Source organism: Schistocerca piceifrons, chromosome 3, assembly GCF_021461385.2.
Source record: "Schistocerca piceifrons isolate TAMUIC-IGC-003096 chromosome 3, iqSchPice1.1, whole genome shotgun sequence".
Lineage (NCBI taxonomy): Eukaryota > Metazoa > Arthropoda > Insecta > Orthoptera > Acrididae > Schistocerca > Schistocerca piceifrons.
In genome coordinates, this window is record NC_060140.1 from 81,169,589 (window position 1) to 81,187,082 (window position 17,494).

Genomic DNA, 17,494 nt, shown 5'->3' on the forward strand with positions numbered 1-17,494 from the left:
AGTAAAATATCGAACCATTTGCAGCACCTCATTGATGAATTCGAACAATACTTCCCTAACAGTTGTGATGATAAAATTTATTATTGGTTAGCGACGGATCCATTTCACGTTGACGTGGATGTGTTGCCAGTCAGACTACAAGAGGAAGTCTTAGAAATTAAAAATGATTGTGCAGCAAAGTATGACTTTGAGAAGATGGATACGCCTTTATTGTGGGTGAAATATCTCATGGTGTATCCCAGCACAGCAGAACAAGCACTGAAACTGTATTTACCATTTTCAAGCACTTATTTGGGCGAAAGAGCATTTTCAGCGGTAGTGGTGATAAAAAATAAGCTTAGAAGCAAACTCAGTATTGCCATTGATTTACGTTGCGCAGTTTCTACTATTCAGCCAATAATTCAAAATCTTGCAAAAAATATGCAAGCTGATCCTTCATATTGATTTATTTGTTTGTTTCTTGCCATATGTGTGTGGAAATAAGTTCTCTTATAATGTGGCGTATTTATTATAAAAGTATTGTTATTTTCCTCCTAACTATCCTTACATGTAGGTAATACTGTGAAACTATAAAAATCTATTTCGAAGAAACAATATAAAATAAACATAGTGAATCTGATTTAAATATAAATACTGCGTGTGATCCTTATGGATTCTGATGTTACGTGTGGTATGGTATTTCAACTAATAATAGTATTTCTTCAGGATGAAGACACCGCTTACCATATCTAGGATAAACTTTCGCTAAGAGTAGTCCTAAAATCGTATACTGGTGAAGAAATGGAGTGCAGCAAGGGAATGTAATCAAGGTAAGGAAGTTGTTTTATTCATATTTTTTTAAAGTTCTGTGTAGTCTGCAAAATTATTTCGTAAAACTTATTTTGTATTTTTTGTCTGGTTCTGGGGACTGGGCCTTTGTCGCCGTTCGGTAGCTGTCGTCGTTGACATAAATGCCAACCTATGCGCAATGAAAATGGGGAGCGCTATAGGCGTACAAATCAGTGATGTTCGTTAACACCGTGACTGAGTGACTATTTTTGATAATGAGTGAAAGTAATAAGCTACACTCAACTTAAAATAATGGCCCGTATCCACTAATCTGCAAAGGTCGCTAATATTTTTCCTTGTTTACCGAGGACTTACTTTACTTTAGAAGTGGCTTCTAATCACTAGACTGATGACGTAATAACTGCGACTCGATACATTAACTGCCCACCATGTTACATGACGTCACCATCACAAATTTTTCAATAGTTTCTTGATAATTAATAAAAATCTCTATATTTTTTTTAGGGTAGGCACGGACGTTTTCTTTTCGGCAGAAGGGAGGCGCGATAAACAAAAGTTTGGGAACCTGTGTTGTAAATTGTTCTAAAGCTCTAATAAAGGGTGAACAAGAAACGAAACGTGAAGCAAAAATGTAGTAGAGGTCTTACACGGAAAATCAGTGAGGCAGGACAGTTGTAGGCATAGAGGTGTACTGCGCCCTCCCTTTCTGTTTTTGTTTTAGGATGCACCTTTCTAGCGGAGGGTACAACATCAGAATTATCGATCTGTGTTTCTTGTTTTCCCAGCCTCATAACCTAGCTAGTTGTACATTACAAAATTCCCTTGTGAGTATAATTCACCTTTTCTGTACAATCTCAGTTCTCACGCCAACATGTACTTATCATTTAATACCTTACTTCCGATTCACACAATCGTTCAGATTAATAAACAAATTAACAATAATTAATGACAGTCATATAATTTGGAAAAAACTGTCGTTATTATGCTTATTTTTTAAACTACTTGCTAGTTTCGTAGTCCACAAGAAGCTGACGTCTTTCGGCGACAGTCGTAACCACTTGCATCTAGCTACTGCGTCAGAGTGTATCTGTCATGTGGTAACCGTGACTCATGGTCTGAAGCTGTCTTCTCGCTACCATCACGTACTTAACAAGGTTGTGGAACAAAGTACTAAGTCTCACGGGCATTATAGTTTTCTTTATTTTTCTTTTTTAAATAGAACTGTTCCTACAGAGCATGATGATTCAGTTAATTGCGCAACTGGCGAAAATAACAACAGGATACAGGTAGCGATACCTTCAATGTAAATGATGACGTTCCTAGAGAATTCATATAAAAAGTTACCCTGATGGCTTCAGCGTAAAGTAAAGTATAGGCATCAGAATGAAAAAGTAACTGAGTGAAGCTAGTTTACTTTCATTACCCCAGTATTGCATAATCACGATAGATCTAATCATAAATTACTGAAAGACGTTAATTGGTAGAATGTAAGCGACATCTCGGTAGTGTATGAAAGCTATTAATCATGTGGACAAATACACAGGATGCACATTCAGTAACAAAAAGTGTCTGGCCAATAATACTATCACCGTTGTAGTTCAGCTGCAATTTAAGTGAATCATAGCAACAAGAAGTGGCGCTGTACAATTACCAACACTTTTCTGTATTCTGATCTGCTACGAAACTTGTGGAAAGATTACTACATAAATTTTCGTACACAATTTTTCATAACTTGGCACAGCAGTTTTCCTTTAGAAACTTCTACTTGCCTGGGGCGACATGAAACAACAATCATAAAAGATTACCGTTTCTATATATACCTTCCACTTGTTCTCCTGCAAGACGACAGCAGAAATTGTTATGAAAATTTTGCACTTGATGTTTTGCCAATCAACTGCAGTAAACTATTTTGCCGTTATGTAGTCAAAAGACAATACAGTCACTTGTACCGACTATCTTATGCGTTTGTTACAAGCATTCAGCTCAATATTTCCGAAATGCAAATTCTAATGGGAATAGCTGTAATTAAGGCTATCTTCACTTCCAGTCGTCGTTTGTGGATTGACTAGTGCAAATTTTGGAGTAAGGTACGTTTTTTACATGAAAGGAAAATTGGAATTATTGTTGCTTTTAATCAGAAATTGCAATATATTTAAAATGTATGTATGTCTGACTGCTTACTGATCACATAAAGTTCTGAACAAAAATATTAAGTTTGATGACTCTACCTCACACTATTCCTAACCCGTGACGTCAGCTCCTAGGTGACGATGTGTTTCATCTACTTACCTGATGTGCTTCCTTTGAGAATGCTATATGCCTACGTGGTTACCACACAAAAATGAAGTTTCCGAATCAAAAGCTTCTGACATCCAGTACCTACTTGATCACTTGTAAAAATCGAATAGAAAGTCATTTACATTGCAGAAGCCACGGTACACGTAACAATGAAAGACAGTTGACGATCGCTAAGTTCATAACCGCGGAAACGCATCCCTTCAGTCGCTTTAAGATGACGGAGCGTGTCGGAAGTGATCACGTCGCTGTGCCCGAGGTAAAGAGCATGCAGTAGTACGTGTCGTGGCTCGAGTACGGAAAGGTAAGTGATGTGTTGCACACGGTTTCAGTAAATACCTAGGAGTGGAAAGCGCACAGTTTAGAAGCTACAGAATTCGGATGCGGTGTCCACCGCTCCGCTTTCAAAAACGACTTTAGTATGGACTCAGCGACTTTGGAACTTACATTCAACGATATTACTTATAATGAGAGACATGCAAAGATGCTGAGACACTGTGTAGTTATTATTTCTTTGCTGGAAATGAGGGTCCATATTGTGTGGTTTTGTGTGCTACGCAGTTCGTAAATAGATGAAATGAAAAAGACGTGACTTGTCATTCTCAAAATTCCTTCATGACCGATACACATTTCGAACTGCAACGGTTTAATCACTGTAGCTACCATTTTGTATCTATATTGCGTTTCATTAAGAATCTGTTCAGCTGATGTGGCCTTAAAGCGTGTGCGACTCACCCGTTGGATGTTCCTGTTGGTAATTCGTAGCCGTACGTCGTAGCAAGCCTGGTGATAGATTTTCAGTTGATACTGCGTACTATCTGATGTTGGTATTTTCCGACAGTATCTTAATTTCCGTATTTTGGATAAAAAATTGCCGCGAGTGAAAGAAAATAACCGCCAACTTCATTTATGAAGCACAGGAAGTTAGGAAAAAGCAATGTGGTTCTTTATCCACATCCGATTAATTATTCACCGTGTCCACTTCCTATCATTCATCGTGGGAACCTTTACCAATAAAAAGGCCTTGGACAGAGTAAGTGCACCTTTATCTTTTGTTGTGCATCTCTCACGTCACACTACCGTTGCCTATGTGCATGACTTGTAACCTTTGTTTATGTTTATGTCAGCAAACGCTGGTTGTATGCAATATCATTTGCCTAACATCAGTAATATTACAATGTTCGCAGCAAATATGAGCTAGAAAAAAGTGAAACCCTAAAAAATATTTCTCAAGTTCAGTTTTATAGTTAAAGTCAAGAACGTGATACTTCCAAAAACACGCAATACCATAAAATCTGAACGTAATGGTTATCCATGACCACACACTTAACCATTCGAATTGTAGTTCACGATTTGCTGGAGAATTCTACGATCTGGCATTCTGATGAGGTTTTTTGTCAATTTTTCACATAACCTGATTTAAATGTTGAAAATATTTATTTCTGTTCGAGTATCTTCATTTCCAATCACACGTCAGTTTTTTTTTTTCGTGGTAACCGAAATTTCACTTCCAAAAAGTAACAAAGCAACCATCATCACTTTGTAAAAATTCGAGGTGGTTTCGTTTTGCAGTTTAGGGGCCAGTGTTCTGTTACAGACGGTTCGAATATTTATTTTATTTTCAACATCATTTTCGATATCGTCGCCTAAGTAAAAGATACATTTCCATTAAGTGTTTATAGCAGTTGTATATTACTCTGATGTGTATGGGATGTTATATTTTGAGTAGTTTGTAGGAAATTTCCTATATGGAGAGAAATAAGTAATTACATGCAGTCGAGAGGATAGTATATGATCAATTGAAATTTATTTCCTTTTTAACCCTATCTTCTTTTATCAAAGACAGGGCTAATATTATTTTTCTGCACTTCGCAGAATTAGTGTAGCCTACATACAAACAGGTGGTGTACATATTCCCCTGATTTCAGCTCTTGTCCAGAAGTTTTACCATCATTCTTATCTCTCTTACATTTATGCAATTATGATGTGGATTGGGCTAGGAAACTATCTTATTCACTGCAATTACATCGTCATTCGCGTAGTTAACGTAATTGATAACAAATTTTGTGTACATTTTGAGTGTCTAATGTTAGACTTATTGCCAGTTTTCGTGAGAATTATTTTGCATAATACAGAGCATAATGTTATGGAATAACCGGTCTTAAACATATATAGTGCTGAAACACTTCTCAATGTTGCGGGCATCTTTGCTTCATATCGCCAAACTTGTACGTCAGTCTCAGGACTAGTCATGTTGTGAAGGAGAGATCAACAATTTAGAAAAATAGTAGCACGGAAAGATTAGAAAACGTGCAGAAACAGAAATACCGCAGGTGCTTATGAGTTGCCGCTGAAACTAGTTTGGAAGTAGTAAGCCAATACGTTTGCATTCAGGTAGATCCATAAATCGTTAACTGTGTTTAAAGTGACGTCAATGCGTCTGTCGAATATCGACTATTAGTTTCGTACCACATAGTACCAATTTTAGGATCTTTCATCTGTTGTTGACACAAACCTTAACAGTGATTGTTATACACGTGAAAGCGAGCAGTGGTACTCAACATCAACTAAGATAAGTTACAAAATTACAAAGCAAACTTTCTATAGAGTATGCGAACTAAGGTGACAGTGTGAATACATTTTAGTTTCCTGTCAGCAGCGATTTGAATTATGTGTGTAGAAGGTGAAGTAGTTAAGGAAGGAGACCCAAAATACGAACTCCTGAATCCGAATTTGTGAAGTTCTTCGTGTGCAGTTTATGAGTATTCCAGAATAAGGGTTTCGTGATCACCAGCCGTTCGTTATAGAATAATAATGTAAAGATGATTTTTTCAACTTTTTACAACATTTACCTACGTTTCTTTGCGTATCACACGATTATTTACTGTTGTGAAGATACTTTCAATCAACAGAAGATCCGAAACACAACAGTGTTACGCAAAAACCCTCAGACGGCGCCAGAGTACAGTGACGTGTTCCCTGTGGCTGCGGGAACAGTCAGCACGGAGTCGTCGTGGCAGTCTGCCACCGCACTGTCAGCCCAGACACCAGAGGAAAGTCGGCCTGTTCTTCGTCAGTGCTCTTGTATACACTGCTGTGTATCACTGTGAAGATACGAGAGCTGTATTACAGATATTGCAGTAGTGATAGGTGTAACTGTTAACCAACATCTGTGAAAAGAGACATCATGAAGTTAGAATGCATGCGTTCCAATATAGACGCCCTTAGTTTCCTCATCTCGATATATTACATAAATTCTATTGAAAACAGAAATATTATTACACAGGAACTATTCAGAGCTGCGAACATGAATATAAATCAGCTATATAGGGGAATGACGACAGCGAAAATTTGTGCCGGGCCGGGACTCTTTGTCACACGCCCTCCAACCGTACGCACGATATGTAATTCCTGCGCAGGGGAGAACCTTTTAATTAAAGTCGCTTCCTAGTATTAGAGAACGATCCAATATTCCTCCGAGCATGCACCGAAGGAACATTGCATCGTTATTCATCAGATCACAGGTACTGCGATATCTCAGAAATATTATTGAAGCTAAAGCTCATCCTAGTTAACAGGCGATCTCATACGTCCATGACAGTCACAGCAGTCTTCATACTAGTGACTGAAGAAAACAGCATGAGAGACATGTAACGGTGGCCTGAATGTGGGCGAGATTAGCCACAAAGAATAACTGACTCTCCTGTTTGTAAGACGAGTGTAATACCAAGGTTTTACATCTGTTCAACATGACAGGCGAGTACAGTCATCCATAAGCCATATCACGTGCAACAATACTTGATTACACTTCACCATCGCTAAGTCCGTAGCTGCAGAGACGTCTCTCATCAGTTCGCTCACAATGGCTGAGCGAAGCAATAGTGTTCCAACTGCTGTTCTAGATGTGAAGAAGCAGGAGTCAGTATGGAAAGGTAAAGAGCGCGCCCCATGCAGTATTACAAGCAATTACTGTAGCTACGCACTTTATAGATCAGAAGCAAACATAAAATTTCGCGTCATTTCGCGCACAATGATACTCAGTTCGATCGTGACACATTCAGCGTCAGAAGGAGTTATATTATTTACTACAAGACCAATACAAAGACGCAGAATTGAACTTGCTGTAGTAAGCCTCTCTGCTTCCGTTGAAAATCGATGTAGTACTTGCGTCTGTGTGTCTGGACTGAAAATGCGTGTGGGAGCTAGTGTCAGTTCGTGTTCTTCCTGGCCAGCATCCAGTATCTACTGTTGAGTTAACCGAACTAAAAATACAGTAACTCTAAAGGTCTTCTCAGCTAACATTAATACGATTAGTCGAGTGACAATAAATTGTTAAACTCCAGCAACCTTACCGGAATCCGTGTCTGCTTTGCTCGTCAGCAGATGATGGGTTTGCGTTTATTATCGCGACGCGAATAATGATTCATATTTTACACACATCAAAAAAAAGTTTTGCATCACCTGGGTTCCAATTTTCTTAATAGATTCCCGAACTCTCAGAATAGAGATCAACATAAACATTGTTTCTGCCCTTTATATTCCTCGTACCGCCCATACACATCAATGTGTGGTTTTCATGACATGCAGAGTAATATTCAACTGCTATAAACACTTAATGAAATGCATCTTTTACTTAGACGATGATATCGAAAATGATGTTGAAAATAAAATAAATATTCGAACCGTCTGTAACAGAACATTGGCCCCTAAACTGCAAAACGAAACCACCACGAATTTTTACAAAGTGATGATGGTTACTTTGTTACTTTTTGGAAGTGAAATTTCGGTTACCACGAAAAAAACAACTGACGTGTGATTGTAAATGATGATACTGGGACCCCTCATGCTTCCCTCCAGTATTAAATTGGTGATCAACTGATGCCTCAGAATATGTCCTACACAACGATCCCTTCCTCTAGTAAAGTTGTACCACAAATTTCTCTTCTCCCCAATTGTATTCAGTACCCTCCTCATTAGTTACGTGATCCACCCATCTAATCTTCAGCATTCTTCTGTAGCACCACATTTCAAAGGGCTCTATTCTCTTCGTGTGTAAACTGTTTATCGTTCATGTTTCATTTCCATACATGGCAACACTCAATGCAAATACTTTCAGAAAAGACTTCCTGACACTTAAATCCTTACTCCATGGTAACAAATTTCTCTTCTTCAGAAACGTTTTACATCCTCTCTATCTCGACCATTATCAGGTATTTTGCTGCCCAAATAGCAAAACTCATCTACTACTTCAAGTGTCTCATTTCCTAATTTAATTCCCTCAGCGTCGCCTGATTTAATTCGACTACATTCCATTACCCTCGTTTTGCTTTTGTTAGTGTTCATCTTGTATCCTTCTTCCAAGACACTGTCCATTCCAATTTTGTTTATCGAAAAGGATATTCCTTTTCAGGTTGCACAGGCTAGAAATCCACAAATGTTGTGATGCACCACACTAAATGGTGTCGGTAGACAAATCACGATTAGAAACGTTTACTTCGTTTGGGTGTTAAAATACTTTTGTATCTCAAAACGCAAGGAAATTCAACGAAGGTGACAAGAAGTGTCGGTTAATGGTAATGGCAGCGTATGACACGTAATCTGATATTTGTGTTCTCGCCATTTAATCTCTAACACAGTGGAAGAGCAGACCGTCGACGGAGGTTCCTCTTTGGGTCGGCCTCATCTGCTGGTCGCTTTCAGTAAAACAATTCTCCGTCTTCAATTACGTATTATTGTAAAGTTACAAAATGATACAGTTAGAAAAGCAAAAGAAATTAATTCATACGCCTGAGTTTTGGTGTTTACGAACCAGAATTAAGAAAAATTGTAGCTCGCAAAGTAATATGAATAAAGGATAGCCTCCTAGTAGATGTTTGGTGTTGCAAACCGTGTTTAAATAATCGATCGCGATTACGGCTTAACTCTTCCTATAGTTTCGTGGTCCTGTTGCGTTTCTTCATACACCTTGGCCTCCGATAAATAGTCTGCAGCTTTGCTGGTACAGAAATAAAAATATATGACGTTACTTCAGAAAACCTTTCCGTGATATTATTTAGTAATTTAATAGGAGGTAGGGACATAACTAGATATATGACTAATAATCATTCACTCGATGTTCTTTATACGTAATTTACAGAATAATCTTGAAAGTTTCACTTAGCACGGCGCTGCAAGACGCTTTATCTTGTTCTTATTAATGATGGTGCGTGATGAAATACTTTTTTATAATAATTACTAAACTGAATGTTGACAAATTTCGATTTGAGTTTTACAATACGTTGACTACTAGTGAGAAAATACCGTCGCTTTTGATACAGCATAATACCCCACAGCCATTGCATTCTGTGTGTCTGTTCCAGGTCGTAAGTACTGCTGCCGAATGTAGGTACATTCCACGGACATGCCCTACTCTGAAACTATCGTCATGATTTACAAATGGCTAAAATAATTCCTTTTATATCGATGCAAGCAGGCGTTTTTTTTTCTATTTTTCGCATTAACAATATTACATATCAGTTTGTCCTAATATCACTGTACTGGATTGAATATCGGTCAAAAGTTTTTGCTGAGGGTTTTAGGAACATTTACTGCTATTCATAAAATTCCGTGTCTTCTAATTTAGCGTAACAACAATTACTTCATTCTGTATCTCTGTTACAGGTGGCGAGTAGTGATGTAGAGTGTAGGACCGTTCCACCTCTACGGCCTGTACGGGAGAAAGACGTGGAGGTCTTGTTCCAATACCGTGAGTACCTTTTGGTGTGCCGAGGATGCGAGTAGTAATGATTCAAGTAGTGTAATGGTTTTGATGAAGTGGCTTTGTTACACAACTTACGTTTAATATCAAAAACTTGTTTCCCTATCCCATCTGCGTCTGCTCAAGTAAACACGGAATGAATGTAGCGTTGGAACTTCTTTGTTTCTTTATTGTAGTCTGCTTTATACGTAACGTGATCTGGGGATTCTGTGATATTAGCTATGGGAAGGATATTCAGTTGTGCTAGTCTTACAGCAAAAAGCACTGTACCGAGCACCGGCCGGTGTGGCCGTGCGGTTCTAAGCGCTTCAGTTTGGAACCGCGTGACCGCTACGGTCGCAGGTTCGAATCCTGCCTCGGGCATGGATGTGTGTGATGTCCTTAGGTTAGTTAGGTTTAAGTAGTTCTAAGTTCTAGGGGACTGATGACCTCAGATGTTAAGTCCCATAGTGCTCAGAGCCATTTGAACCATTTTGAGCCACTGTACCGACGACTTGTATTTGAGTATCAACTTTTTACAGGCCGTATTCTGTTCATTAGGCTGACAGACGCAATTCGTGGACTTTGTTACTACCACATGGATCTAGCTGATAGTTCCATCAGGAAGGAGTGCACTCACTGACAGCTGAGTAGCTAGACAGAGTTAAAGAAAACGATGAGGAGATCTTAATAACCCACCGTAGTAGAACCACAGTAGTGTATGTCATATTTCCACTAAACACTGTACTGCTAATGGGCAGTACACAGTCCTCTGAGATGGTCATCACTGGTGTTTCATACTTCTTTAGATTACCTCATAATTATTTGATCATGTCAAATAAATTTCTGTTTACAGACGGTACTAACTTCATTATTATTCGTCCGCCTACTGTGTCAACAACGTTGGATAGCAGTAAGTACCAGAAGATGTATTCACTTTTTCTGACATGCAAGAGCAGTAATATTAAGTATTATCGTTGTCGAAACCTCGTGACAGATGAAAAGTGTGTACCGGAACACAGTTTTAATCTGTCAGGAAGTTTCGTATCAGCGCACACTCCGCTGCAGAGTGAAAATCTCATTCTGGATTATTGCTGTCTATGTACATACTGCAATGATGACACATTATTGGTCTGTAGCAGTGGATGACAGTGAGCTTTGGCGGATAGATGTTGTTTATACTAATGGTGAACATTTATTTTACAGGCCACTTCTACCGCCCCGACATGCAGTCTGAGCCATCCCCGAGACCCGCGCCCACGTATGTAGAACCAAACGTGGCAGCAGGTAAGGTGCAAGAGAGGCAAGGTGGAGGCGAAACAGCCCAGCAGCAGCAGCAGCCGCCGCAGCAGCACCGTGATGTGGTTGAGGCCGAGTCAGGAGGAGGAGGAGGAGGAGGAGGAGGTGAGGGAGGCCAAGTCCAGCCGCGGCGGCTGCTGGCCTGCCTCTGCATTAGGCTGCCACGAGGCCGCAATTCCAGGACCAGCAGGTGAGTTTCGCCTGTTGTGCTATGTGTGCAGAATTCTTCAGCGTGGAACTTACCGCGTAGCGCAGTTCAGTTCGTGAATATGCCGTCAATACCGTCCCACACAGTGACCTCTAGGGTTGGAGAGGGGAGGGGGGGGGGGGGTGTTTCGGCTTATCCAAATTTATGTTCTGAAGCTGTGTGCTGGGACTTGAGAGTTAGTTATCATTCTCCAGAATTCTGATTGTAGGGAAATAGCTCAATCAAGTTCAAAGAGTGCCTATGAAGAATGTGCAAAATCCAAATTGTAACAGTAACTCAAGTATCAACGAGTTTTGGTTGTTTATGTGAGATAATCATGCATGTGTGTTAATCAAATTAAAGTAAACATAATTATACAACAGTTTTGAATGGCAGCTACATGCGTAGTTTCTTGTATGAATAATTTGTGTAAAAACGATTTAAAATTGAAATAAAATAAATTAAATATTCTTAATTTTATTCATAAGAGTTCATCCTGAAGAAACGCCGACACCAGGTAGTCAGGCTAAGGAAGTGAGCGCAGCCAACAAAATCCCAGTATGTATTGAAAGAAACACATACAAAACTTATGACATCTTTGTAAAGACATGTGAGACGTTACTACTTGTTCACTAGCCATTTCTTTAGTTTGATTAGTAGTTCTCTGAGAAATGATAGAGGGTACTCGGCATCATTTCACCTGAAGGAAAATATATGGTTAATTGTACTCATCACAACGGAAGCCTAGCGAAGCTTAATTTAAATACGACTAGCAGTAAATAGTAACTCAGTCTGTGTATGCGGTCTGATCTATGAGTCACGATGTAACCATGATACTCCGTTACAGTATTAAGAGCATTGCATTCCACGTGACTAATACTTCTGATAATGCATGGCTTTAACAGTATAGCAGTTTTAGGTGCAGAACCGCGTAATCATTAAAGTGTGCGTTTATGCTCTCTGATCATTTCTCTCATGCCGGTAACTCCCGGGTACTGACCCCAGATGGTGGAATAATTCTTCAGGAATGATTGCACAGTTGATTTACATGAAATGTTTCCAACTCCATGTGTCTGGACAGCATAGCAATGCAACACTTTCAAGCCTATTATACACGAGTAAGAGGTGCGACCCTCCATAACACGCACACATACGGGGAGATCTTGTGCTTTTGCATGGGTGCCGTGGGTAAGACCAGTGTTGCAGGAAGGATTGGTCAAGGACAGTGTGGGAGGGAATTGCCAATCTCCGACTTTATCCTACGAAGGCGACAATACTCTGTGGCGCCCACACACACAGGGAAAGAACACCGGTTATAACCGTAAATTGTGCACTATGATTGATGTGCTGGAAATATGTAGATAACCTCTTTTTATCGGTATAGGACGCTGCTTTGTATTCTTTGGTGTAGGTCGTCGACGGGATGCACTGTACAGTCATCTAGCTGCATTCGCTACCTAGTATATGGCACTTGCAACACAGTAGTGGAGGGGTGATGTAGCGATGATGCAGAAACTGGGAAGTGCTCTACCGTGTCATTGACTGGAACTGAAATTACGCAACAGGTAAAATTGCTGTGCTAGAACTGCTCTCACTATCAACTGCAGCGTGTATTACAGTACATCGCCCTTTATCAATGGTCTCTTTTTCCATCATGACCATCCACTGGGTATGCTTTGATCACCGCATAATGATCGGCTGACATCACTGGATATCTGCTACTTGTCGCTGTGGAGCATGCGATTAAATGTAGAGGTCATCACCTTGAACCAGTTGTTAGGAGTAGTCCGCAGCATTGCGGAACGCTTCCAATTTCCATACGCTGCTGCGATGTTTTTATTTTTACTACCTCACGCGTGTTGTTTGTGAACAGCACCTTCCGGCGATGGTCAACACTGGAAAGGTAATCATGTACATGACTGCAAAATGAAGGAACAATGCTCTTCGAAATGGAATACCCTGTCGATGGGGAAGATGAGAGTGACTGTACAGGTCATGCATGACCTTCGAATAGCTGTTGGAAGTGCTCTAAAATACTGCAAACTCTTCCAGTTTCCATATGTTGCGATGTCTTCCACATTTTTGTCAATGAGAAACATCACCTCTGTGTTTTATTTCTTCCAGCCTGTTGTGGCAGCTGTATGGTTTACCCCATGCGATCCTCTGTCTTCTTTGAGAGCCAAAGAATCGAAACATGTTAGAGGTCTGTTTCAGCTGCTGCTAAGCTGACATTAAGTCTTGGTAAAAAAAACAAATTGTATGGCGGTGTCCACAGATTGGATGTGTTACAACTGGAAAAAAAACAATGTATTAAACTGGTTATGGAGGAAGAATACAAGAGCCATCTCATGTGATAGTCTGTTGGATGTGATCCTTCTACAGCGCAAGTGATGAGATTTTACACTGGTCTTTGGAAGCAACTTCGATCACGAACCTCGTGCTCCAATCAACCAATACTTGCATATTCAATAGGATTGCCACATATGGTCAATGCTGGAAAGCAGACTGTATTTGTTTCAGATGTATCAGGAGACAGGGCCCTGGTAATATCTTATCGATTTCTCTAACAGATGATATAAAATAGCGATAGTTTCTAGGTTTTCTTTGTTGTATGGTACAAAATACTGAGGTGGGAGAGAATGTTTGGGTATAGACGTGAATGCTCCATGAGAGACGCAGATCTCTTCAGACTTCTGTACCTGTATGTAGTTTAGAGTTGTATCGCAATGCACTCGCAAAATTCTCGTCCTCCTCCAACGCCGTGTGATGTGTAGTCTTCCTTATTTTCCCAACAAGAAACACCACCATAACTGCTCGTAATAATTATATTTTCTGCTACCTCCTGGTGCAGGGGAAAGCTTCATTTGATGCTGGCCTTACACATTGTACACGACTGGTGGAGCTATGACAACATGTTCCCATTTCCACCGAGGGGTCAAAACGTGGTCCTAACGCATTAACTCAGTCCCTCCTCTGTGCGGCTGGTCCCGGCGGAGGTTCGAGTCCTCCCTGGGGCATGGGGGGGGGGGGGGGTGTTCGTCCTTAGGATAATTTAGGTTAAGTAGTGTGTAAGCTTATGGGACTTGACTGACTGTGAAAAAAATGTGTGTGAAATCTTAGGGACTGATGACCTTAGCAGTTATGTTTCTCCACGGGATGCAGAATATAACGCTGTCTGACTTCCGTTCAGGTCAGACTTAAACTGGAACGATCACATGGACGAAGCTGCAGCGAGAGGGCAGAGATTGAGGAACAGTTACAAGATGCACAGTATCGTCTAAAAAAACAGCGCTGGAGTTTTTGCTGTTTGGGATCCTTAGCATATAAGTTCCAGAAAGGTGACTCGTTTCGAGATATGAGTAGGCCACGAGTACGATTCACCCGTGCCGTAATCATTAAAAGATGTCTCTACAGCTCAAGTACGTGGTTGAATGGATAGAGTTGATTCCAAATGGTGAACAGCATTTCTACCAGAAATCTTAGTCCTATCAGCGAACCATGTGTGCCTGTAGACTCAAGACCACTTTTATGCAGAGTGACAGTAACATAGTCGTTATGCTCGTGTTTTTAATAGCGCTGCCCGTACGCGAAATGTATGTTGTGGGCCGTAGAATCCCTCTGTGGCTAGCTTCAAATGTCGTTTCTCAATAGTGTTCCTCGAAAAGAACATCATATTTCCTTCATGGACTCCCATTTGACCTACTTGGTGAGGGTTATCCGACTGCTCAAAAAAAACATACCCTCCAAGCGGAGTGACTCCCATGATCAGTTTAAGTAATTAGCCTATCAATTTGGTAACAATGACCTGGTGGGTGGAAGCGATGGCTAGGGCACCACAAAATGATTCTTGACAGGTGTTTGAAATATTGTTAAAAGATATCGCCGGAACGAAAAAAGAACAATCTGCCACCCACACAGGGCGAGACAGCGTTTACGAAACAAATCGTGAGAGCATAATACGATATAGTATCTCATTGGTAAAAGGCGACGAAACAGCAATGTCCTCCTAAACTATAGTTTGTTGTTGTTGAAAGTAAAATGATTTCACGTTTCTGAAGTGTTTGTAATACACATGTGCCTGACAGTTTATTTACAGTCTCTGAATGTGAGAATACCCTCGGGTCATGTCATTTGTCCATCAAGCTGAAAGAAATTTGATTAAACTCTGAAAAACATCTATATTAAATTCTCGCCTTTTATTTACTCCCATGACGGTTTCGAAATAACTAGGACATTCTGCGGTGATCGGTAGTTTTCGCAGCAAAATGGTCATTGATTTTTTTCCAGATTTTACGCACAATGGACATACCTCTGCTGATCATCTGCAATTGGCGACGATACACTTCACTTCACTGGATATCGCAAAATAATGAGATGAGATAGGATTACGATTTCCGGTAGGAATGCTGTTGACAATTTGGAATCAACTCTGTCCATTCAACCACGTACTTGAGCTGTAGAGACAGCTGCAGTTGAACGTAAAATCTATACCAGTTTTGCCCATACATCAAAATCGTTCTCCATCGCAGAACGGCAGGCACGGGGGCAGGGGGCGAGTCTGCTGTGAGTGGTCGCTGGATGCAGCCGCGCTTCTAAGAGTGGCGCAGGGCAGTGCCGCTGAACTTGCCTTGTGTGCTGGCGAAGGGTCGCCGACTCAAAGCAGGCCGGGACGGCAGTCAGTTGGCCCGGTGAACCAGTGACCGCAGAGGGGTATTAGTGGGCCGCAGAAGTGCTCGACCGAGCTAATTTGAAAGAGCTATCTGGAGCATTCTGCGGAATTTCATTGTTGTTCCAGAGGGGTGCAGTCTTTCTGAGAAGTACGTTTAACAGATTTCAAGAAAGAGTCGCATTGACGATAAACACGTTTGTTCTGCATTGCAGAATGGCGGGTAGCTAGGGGCGAGAACGAGCCTGTCTGCTGTGGGTGGTCACCGGACACAGCCGTGCTCTGACAAAGGGCTGGCGTCCGGGGGCTTTGTTACTACATTCTAGGCGAACAAGTTGCACTTGGGGCAGCCGTCCTTTTATCCCATCTTGTTTAGTTGACTGTACATGCTATTGTGTTGGTGAAGGAGTGTCGCTTCAAGGTGGTTAGCGAGCATGGCGAAGGCAGAAAGGCGGTAGAGCACAAAGCTCGGAGGAGCAGCTGGCAGCGTGAAGAAGCCTGTGTCCTCCCGCTAGGTGGATGGGTGGACGGTGGAAGGGTGGGTGGGAAGGTGGGAGGAAGGGAGGATGAAGATAAGAGGGCCTCGATTTTACGTAGTTGGTGGGCGCCTCTCGAGGAGAATGCTCGTTCAACTACCACCCCCTCTGCAGTCTTTTGGGGCGACAGTTTTGCCCAGTACATGTCTTGCATTATGACCCATTCATCACGAGTGCTGGTTTTTTCATGACAATTTTAACGTGTAATTAGAACTCTGATGCATTTGTTCCATCAGTTGTGGTAGCATGTATTGGCTTTGATTACCTGGGCTGCAGTGTAGTTTTTGAGCAAGCGTCTGTAGCGAACTCTGATATCAGACAACAATAGATACTGTTCTTAGCTGTTTGCTTACAGGTAATATACTTTTAAAACTCCTCTCTGCCAACACCAGCATCTCGTCAGTTGTATATATTTCCAGCCCGAAAGAATAAATATAGTACCTTACACTCCTGTCTTTTCCCCGCCAGCTTGTAGGTGAAGGGTAAACTGAGTGTGTCTGTCACTAGTTTCGAATGTATTACGAAATTTTTTTCCCAGTGGGAAGACACCAGTTGTATGATACAGTCAGTTTTTCAGCTGTATTGCGATTTTAGGCTGTCCTCATGTAGCGCTACGAATATACTGCTGGCTTCTGTATCGGGTTCTTCGGCCGACGTTCATCTAATGATGATCTAATGAACCCGATACAGAAGCCAATAGGCAGTTTGTCAACAAGTGACCACGAAAGAATAAACAATTTTGTGCTAGGAATATAGTTGTGTAATTAGGCCTGATCCTTATGATTAATTAAAAAATTAGTACCTTTCTCTATTTATTTTGGTCGGGAAAATGAAGTAAAGTAAACTAACCCAAACTTCGTCTCCTGCATCTGGACAGTTTCCATATGTTGAGGGGCGCACCTGGGCTTTCCATCCATTAGAACCAGGGTTGAAGTCCTGGAATGGGCTTAATTTCCCATCAATTCCAAGTGCCTCTGGTGGCATAA